The sequence below is a fragment of the Ornithodoros turicata genome, chromosome 3, assembly GCF_037126465.1.
Source record: "Ornithodoros turicata isolate Travis chromosome 3, ASM3712646v1, whole genome shotgun sequence".
NCBI classification, from domain to species: domain Eukaryota; kingdom Metazoa; phylum Arthropoda; class Arachnida; order Ixodida; family Argasidae; genus Ornithodoros; species Ornithodoros turicata.
In genome coordinates this window covers 86,629,357-86,637,636 of record NC_088203.1, presented here as the reverse complement: position 1 = coordinate 86,637,636, position 8,280 = coordinate 86,629,357, and the positions used below count along the sequence as shown (strand labels likewise).

General features: G+C 45.5%; 1 long non-coding RNA gene across 1 annotated transcript; it reads right to left on the bottom strand.

Moving 5' to 3' along the window:
• Nucleotides 1-4,620: 4,620 nt before the first annotated feature.
• On the bottom strand, nucleotides 4,621-5,373 carry LOC135387426 (uncharacterized). The gene is made up of 2 exons (XR_010421103.1): nucleotides 5,314-5,373; nucleotides 4,621-4,941 (listed from the first exon to the last, which is right to left on the bottom strand). It is a non-coding gene; the product is annotated as an uncharacterized LOC135387426 (long non-coding RNA).
• Between the last annotated feature and the right edge of the window lie 2,907 nt (nucleotides 5,374-8,280).

The window sequence follows — 8,280 nt, the reverse complement described above, 5'->3', positions numbered from 1 at the left end:
TTTCAACTCCAGACCATCACAGCTGCTAAAGCAGAGAGCGCTTCATGTTAAGTATCACATAAGAACAAAAGAAGCACCGCGATTTCATCACTGCTTTATCATATACAGAATGGCATAGATGCAGGCTAGCTGATGGATAAACTCCATAATAGGTAATCCTGAGCGATGGGCAAAGACACGGAACCCAAACACAACACGGAGGCTGGAAATGCCACTTAAGCCATTGTGTTGTGTTTTGTTTATGTGTCTTTGCCTGTCGCTCCGCTTACCTATCACACACTGCTTTCTCACTAAGTAGTAGCATCCAGAGCGCAGAACCAAACCCGAAAACCGGAATTAAGCGTTATTTTTACTATATATACTATGTGAGCACATCGACCTAGTGACGCCAGAGATGGCACGTCTTAAGGATTCGATAGGGCGTTTGTAGTTCATTTGCCATATGAAGATGCTACATAAAAATATGTTCCACTTCAAGGTGACATGTTACCATTATAATCTAGGCATATAATTTCTTTTTTTTTTCACGATTTAAATCATATCCTGGGGGGAGGGGGTGACATGGGGATTCGAACGGTCTGCATGCCTAGTATTGGCGGCAGGTTGCTTGGGGAAGGGATGAAAGAGGGTCCTGTTGGTTGAAAAACAGAAATGAATGCATAAAAAACATAACTAAGAGATCTTGTATCGTTTATAGTAGCTACCTATAATTTTGTAGCACATTAGAGCCTCAAACCGGATCTGAACTGGTTTACAGCCTCTGGACAAGTTAATCGAACTGATATATGGTACACAAACACTGGAGCTGAACCGGAACCCAACTTTTATGACCGAACCCCAACCCGAAACAAACTGAAAAAAAAAAAACATTTTGGTTCGACACTCTGGTAGCATCACAGCTTTATTCCGGTGTGGATATCAGTGACGGGAATGACAGCGGTATTACCAAAAGCGAGACATGACAGTTACTCTCAACTCTACAGTCACTGTGGGGGTCTTTTCGATGCACACCTTGTGAGTGAGAACTTTGTGCACCACTGTGAAAGGTTTTTCGTGTCTGAGGTTGAAGGTGTGGAAGTGTAGACAGTCGTGGTGGTGGCGGCTTCACAAAGGTGGACGTTGATGGCAGGACAAGATTGCGAGGAGCATTATCGTTCTCCCCTTCCACTGTGCATTCATCCTCTGATGATGATAATATGCGTTGGGGCACTTTCTTTTTGCGTTTCCTTGATGACTCTTCATCAGTTGTTAGGTCTGACATTTCTTCGGCCTTCTTTTCCTTCTGTCTTGCTGCTTCATATGAATCTGCATGATGTAAACTTAGCAGTTACTATGAGTGGACACTTAACAACTCAAGTTACTGTTTTGCAGCAAGAGCTTTGATTACATCTATCCCTGCAAGAAAGACAGAAAGCAGATCAAAAGTGTGACAATGTTAAAAATATGATTCTATCATCAGTAGCCGTTCATCATCAGAAGTCATTAAGGAGGGTCTGCCCTTCTCCCATGTAGTGCAATGCTGATGACAGATATAAGATATGATGCAATGTTTTTCAATGTGAGTGTTTGCAATGTATGTGGTGAAAGTTCTCCTTCCCATTAAACAACAGTTGCAAAAGAACTCCGTTCCCGGGGCATTTCGCTCAACAACACTTACTGCCAGATGAAAGCTCTCTACACTCATGGGTTTCCCAGTTAAGCCCAGGGGATTCCATGTCTCTGATGGCCTTGGTAATCCTGGCGGTACTCTTGTACGGTGGCCACAGTGCTGCCCCATTGGATAACCAAGCACTGGGAACGACTGCGACATCGTCGTTTTCAGTAAAATGCACAACACTGTACATGATGTTCGCCTGCAACGCAAAAGGCAAACTATTTAGCACCACGGCCAACGCAAATGAAAGCAATAACCTGAGCACAATTCCCTAACAGCAATCACATTGTATGTACCTTTGTGTATTGTATCCTGTGGCAGACCAAAGTATATCTTGTAGAATGTACAATACATACAGGTAGCTATATACAGTATATACAAGAAGGTGTGTTTTGTACACTAAGTCGTTTGAGGGTCTTGTGGGTGCAGTAAAGGAAATACAGCGTAGCCATTGCTGTACGGAAGACAAACACATTTGCCCTTTATCTGTTCTGCACTCCACACAGACATGCCTGCAGACAAATTTGTAGCCCTGTATATGTCCAATTCCGAGGATGGCACGCCACTCCTGAACGAGTCACGCAATGCTTCAAAGAAGTTTCCACAGATCATGATGTTTCCATCATCCTCAAGAATGTTTCGGACGATTACAATGTTACCGTCATGCAGCTGCACACAGCAATCAGATGTCTTGATGGACATTAACGTGGTATTGATCAAAAGGGTTGCATACTGGCTGCCTTGGAAACCATCTCGTGCTGGGCCTTGGGTAAGCCTCCGAGAGAGTCGTATACCATCTTCGTGGCCGGGATTTCTTGGTCGCATTGGTCCAGTCTCCGAAATCCTCCTTACAATCTGCTGGAGCGGAAGCACCCCTGACCGCAGGAGCCTTTTAAGCTGACCCAAGAAATTCTCAAACGGGATAGCCGGAAATGTGTCAACTGGACCAAGCATATGGGCATCATCAGCCAAGTGCACTAGAGAGTGGATATTGTACACATAGATACCATCCCCGTACAATCTTCCAGCACCACGAACGAACTCTTTCAAAAGGGTATCCGCTACAGTCCAGTGTGTTCCACAAAAACGAGGGCTGGCAAGGATAGTCAAAGCAGTGCTAAGCACCATGAAGTGATCATAGTATGCTTTCCCCAAACGGTTCTTCGTGCAATAGGTCCAAAATAGAGCATAAAGCTCCGAAATTCTGTTGCTTTCCAGTGATCCAGTTCGGTAAGAGAACGTGGCTTGCGGCTGAAATCACATGGAGTATGAGTCTGGAAGCTTTCTAGACTGTGTGATATCTCAATCCTACACTGAACAGGTAGCCGAGAAGGAGAAGGCTTGCTGCAAACCCAATAATGTACTAAGAGCCTTTTCATTGCTCCTAAGCAAGCAAGGTGCATGTATTCCACAGGGAAGTGGGTCACAAGTCCGACATTCAGTGCAAGAAGAAGAGATGCACAGCGGTGATGTTCTGGCTGGCCTTGTGAAGAAAAGCTCTCGTCTGTGCGAAGCGGACTGTCCGTTTCAGGAAATATTACTTTCCTATGCTCCCTAGAATATGTTCCTTTCTGAGTGCACTTTTCACAGCAAAAAAAAAGCATTATGCCCCTTTATACACTTCACAAAGGCCCTGGCTGGGGCGTCACAAACGAAGGCGTGGATTTTCACGCTGTATTTAACATTACCAAAAATGAAACCTTCTGTAGTAATGGTGTTCATTTCTTGAACAAATTCAGTCAGGTAATTTGTGACATTATCAGGCTTGCTGTCACCAACATACAAGGCTGCAATGAACGGTTTCTGTACTGAACTTTCCTTTGCAAGGACAAGTACGGGCCAGAATTGGGATCGTGAACTTCGGGAAATAGGAAGCCCGTCGATATTGACAGTCAGCGTCAGAGTCCTACACCCCTCTGGTAGACAGCCTTTCGAAACAATGTAGGAAAGCGCAGGGGCCACGCCAAAATAAAAGTACGAGCCGCTACCCATTTCAGTGACTTTAGTGGCTCTAGAAGTACGCAGGAGCGTCCGTGCGTCGCCGGGCAGCTCCGGATGGTGGGGCTGTAGAATCTTCAGTAGTCTTGTGAGATGTGATGCGCATATATTTGTGTCCAGGGCCCATTCCTTCAAATTAGTTTGCAAGCACATCTGTGTTCCTAAATCCCCTAACGAAGCGGCATCAGGTGCCTCTGTCTGCACAGCGCGAGGCTCCACCGGCCATGTACTGTCAGCCACACTTTCAGCGGCTGATATTTCCGAACTGGTACAAGAGCCACCAGAACCGCTGGCATCTAAATTCGTGACCAAGACTTCATCCAATGAAATATCTGACACCCCGGAAGTCAAATGAAATTCCATCGACGCACGTACATCTACAACGTTGTCCCTCCTCCCATATTCATCAGCAGCAGATGAGGCAGAAACGTCCGAAATTTCACCAGTTTCACGCATATCGTCGTCACATATATCGTCTATGGACGCGAGGTGCAAACGACAATTTTCAGCTTCTCGTCGACGCCTCTGTCGACTGCCAACATCTGATATTCTACGTCTAACTCGTTTCATCGCGAAAAGCTCGAAGCAGACGATGAAAACACAAAAAAGCAACTTACTTTTGAAAGAAGAACCGTTGAGAGCAGTTGCTGGTCCTCGGCTTCGCGGCTGTTCGTCTTCGATGCTGATGACGATAGCGGCAGTGGAGTGCAGCTGTAGCTTCCACAGTTTCGCCACGAAAACCACCGCCCCCCTTGACCACGTGATCATCCGTAACGAATCACGACAAAATAGCCGGAAAACGGCGCCAAAGAGCGCGCGCTGGCTGATCGAACTGCGCATGTGCGCTGCGTGCCCTCTCCACACCCTCTCACTCATCTCCTCCCCCCCCTCCCTGTTCCGAGCGCTTCGCCAGGTCATCTGCTAATATTATCGGGAAGCAGAAAATGAAAATCCAGAAGACGAAGGAATTCACATGTACAAATTTATTGACACGGTAAACATATACACAAGAAGCAACATTTGAATGCAAGTAAATCTACACGATTATTACAGAATACTGCAGAATAAACAGAGAATAAATAGCGCCGAGCAACAGAAAGCGTGACTATCATATTATACAATCCTTAAGAGAACCTATTCGGTTTGGAGAAAGTAGATATTATTATACATATCTATAGCACGTGATGAGTCGCAGAAGCCATCCGCTTCATCCCAGCACAACTGTCGAATTTTCTGGTGACAGGGGCCACATGCTCGCGGATCGCAGGGCCACGAACAGCTGTCGGTGTCTGAATGAAAAAACAAAAAACAAGGGAACCTGTTAATAATATGGTAAACCGGAGCACAGGCAACGTTAATTGGCTGAATACGCTCTATAAGACATGCCAGCGTTACGCGTCTAATGTCGACTAATGCCAAAATTGGAGGAGCCCTGCGTACGCGATGCACGCTGTTTTCCTTTTCATGCACACCAGTGTATTAAGCATCAGACACATTCGAACAGCGGAACAAAACACAAGAAGCAACGCCACGCAGAATCATCAACCAGATCATGACTGTTTACCGGCAGAAAGTGATGTAATACGGGGCAAGGTGCACACAGTTAGGCGACAGTATTAAACGTCTGATCACTGACATGCATCATACGTTTGTCTGCTTACCTTTCATTCAGGCGTTCATCCATGGCTCGAAGATCTTCGAAATCCACGAAACGAAATCACCGCAGACGCGAGCTACACAACGGTCAGACGGGTCGGCGCCTCGGAGAAACGAACGCGGGCGAATCCACCGGTTAAATGAGCCTCAGCCAATCATGATCGAGAAGGGTCACGTGGGAGACCGGAGCGAATGGAAAGTAAATAGCCGGAATTTGGCGGGAAATGCCAGTGGCGACACTATTTCCGCGGCCGGGAAACCGGCTTACTGTGCCTCCTCTGATAGCGGCTGCTGGCTTACATTCTAATGTGATAGTTTAAACTCTACGTGTGCTTAATCGTTGCAATATGTAATGAATATCCTGTTCTGGTTCTTTTAAAACATATTTTAACTACAATGCCGCGCAAGCAAACCTGTAAATATATGAATGTGATTTCTAAATTATTGCATGTACAGAACTCCCGCCAGGGGATCTGGATTCTCCTGTGCCGTTTGCGCGCGTCCGCTACACGCTCTGCAGCTTGAAATAATGTTTACCGGGTCGGAATCAATTACAAGGTGTCCCTGTGCTGCGTTAGCGGCAGAGCATATAGGTATAGGAACATGTCCGCCCGCAGTTTCACTGTTTATTGTTCTGTGAAGAACCACAATGTACACGAAATGTCTGCCACTTCTCAGCAAGCTATGAGCATGACTTCTATACTTCTGAGCAAGTTTCATCATAGAATGTCATTGGGAAAACACTTGAAACAGAACTTCCAAAATTCTGAATAGGAAACGTACAGTGAACGTTACGGCAAAAATGTTAAGGCAACGTTTACTCATCAACGTTGTCATAACGACTCTCCATGTGAAATTCGTAACGTTGTGCAGGGAACGTTGCAAATACGTTGACTTTTTGTTGGCAACGTTCCGCTCACATTGAGTACATTGCTGCAACGTTCCGACAACTTTATGTGCTACCTGGGTGGCTTGTCGCTAGGTGCATTCTTGCCTAATGTGAAGACGCCTGGGCAAGGACACTCTTACGCAATGTTCGTCGTGGAGGTTTTCATAGATGAAATTGAGTGCGACATTAGCAGAGCATACGCCCTTCACATCCTCTTCCCCGAAGGTTCTTATGCAGTACGACTGTCAAAAGCTCGAGACCTCGTGCGCTTTCTTCAAGAAACGGGCCTCGCGGAAAGACCGCTATCCGCTCCTTGCACCACGCAGGTGGAGCCAGCGTCGTATGTCCCCTACCGGCGCTGCGCAAAATGTTGGGTTGTAAAGGGTGCGTATCCTCGCTTGCTTTGACTACACGATTTGACTGCGTTGCGGCTGTTCCTGCTCTACTTGGCCTTAGAAATACTGTAGCTAAAGTTGTTGGTTGTTGTTATGACACGGTTTCTGGCCCATGAACTGCCTGGACATTTTTTTGGACAAAGTAGCGCTGTCAAAGGGATCTGTGGATGCAAGGATCTGTGAATGCACATCATTCGGCTGAAGATTTCCCGGGGTATTGTCGTAACGTGTGCTGACTTGGACTCATGCCAAAATCCCTGACTTTTGCGAAATTCTATTTCCGCACGCATGTAATCTCAGAACTTGTCGATTTGCCCAATTGTTATGTTACGGTTGAACGGTTATAGTATTTTTATGGTTTTTGTTAGATATGCAGAGTTAAAACACGCGGAGAGGTAGGTCACGGCTACGTTGGTCCCTGAGTTTGCATAAACTATTCACAAACGGTACAGGTGACAATGAATTTCAATTAAAATTGCCGCGGATACTGAGCTGGCGTTTCCTTGGCCTGGTGGCTCTCTGGTAGCAACGAAATTATGTCTGTGAGAGCGCATTGCACAACTTTAATAGTATATTCTGCAGAAACGTTCGAAATGAAAATGAAATTTTTAAAATGCAGAACTACACAGCAATTGTTAGACGTTCTTTCATTGAACAGTAGACATGACGGCACCTTTAGCTTAATAATTACGTAAGGACTCCTTAGGCTCATGATTAAAAGCGTTAAAACCCCAGTGCCGGGGAGCTAAAAAGTCAGAACAATGCACTGACGCCGTTTTGCGTTGTTCCCGTTTAGAAAGCCCTGTAGGAGATGAGAGGGGTGGATTTCCGCGTAATTTGCTGCACACTTAATAGTGAGTTTCAGTATAACCGTGGTATAACATACGCTGTCGCCTTTGCGCACGTAAGGGAAAGCGTTGGTGGTTCGCACGCGCAAGACATAAGCAGCGCATTGCGCAGAACCAAGACGCTATCCCTTACGTATACGCAAAAGCGACAGCGTACGGTATGCTAAAACTCATTATCTATTACGGGCCTTTCCTATCAGGATAATCGTGTAGTACCGCAATTTCACTTCTCCCTCGAATTCCACAAGGAATGTATCAAAAGAGAACACCAACCCATCCGCCAGAAACGTGGAAAAGTAAAACCCACCGAAAAAAAAAAAAGCATAAGAAGAAAAAGAAACCCGTAAAAACCAGCAACCATAAAAATGTCAAACCCACGGAAGAAATTGGGAGTATTCGACTCCTTTTTCATTTCGGCGAGATTTGCCTGGCTCGGGTCATGCATAGCAAGCTCGTCGCGTCTTATACATGTTTCATTACAAAAAATTACAAACGTGCAGTGTAACTTTGTCTAACCTAGAGGCACTAAATAAAGGTGCGCTGTACTGAGCGATTGTAATAAGCTTCGCTTGAGTGGACACGATTTAGCGAGACAAGTCAAACCGAAGGAAAGGAGGAGTCCCGCCCGAAGTTACTACTCAAATGTTAACACGTGGCTGGTAGAGGGCGCTCCACCTGCTGGAGAAGCTCTACTGCAAGCAGACTTGTGCGTAACGCGTTACTAGTAATTGCGTTACTTGTAATCAATTACTTTTTGAGTAATTTTTCGAGTAATCAGTTACTTTACTGTCAAAGTAATTTTTCGAGTAATCAATTAGTTTTCTGAGTAATCGATTACTC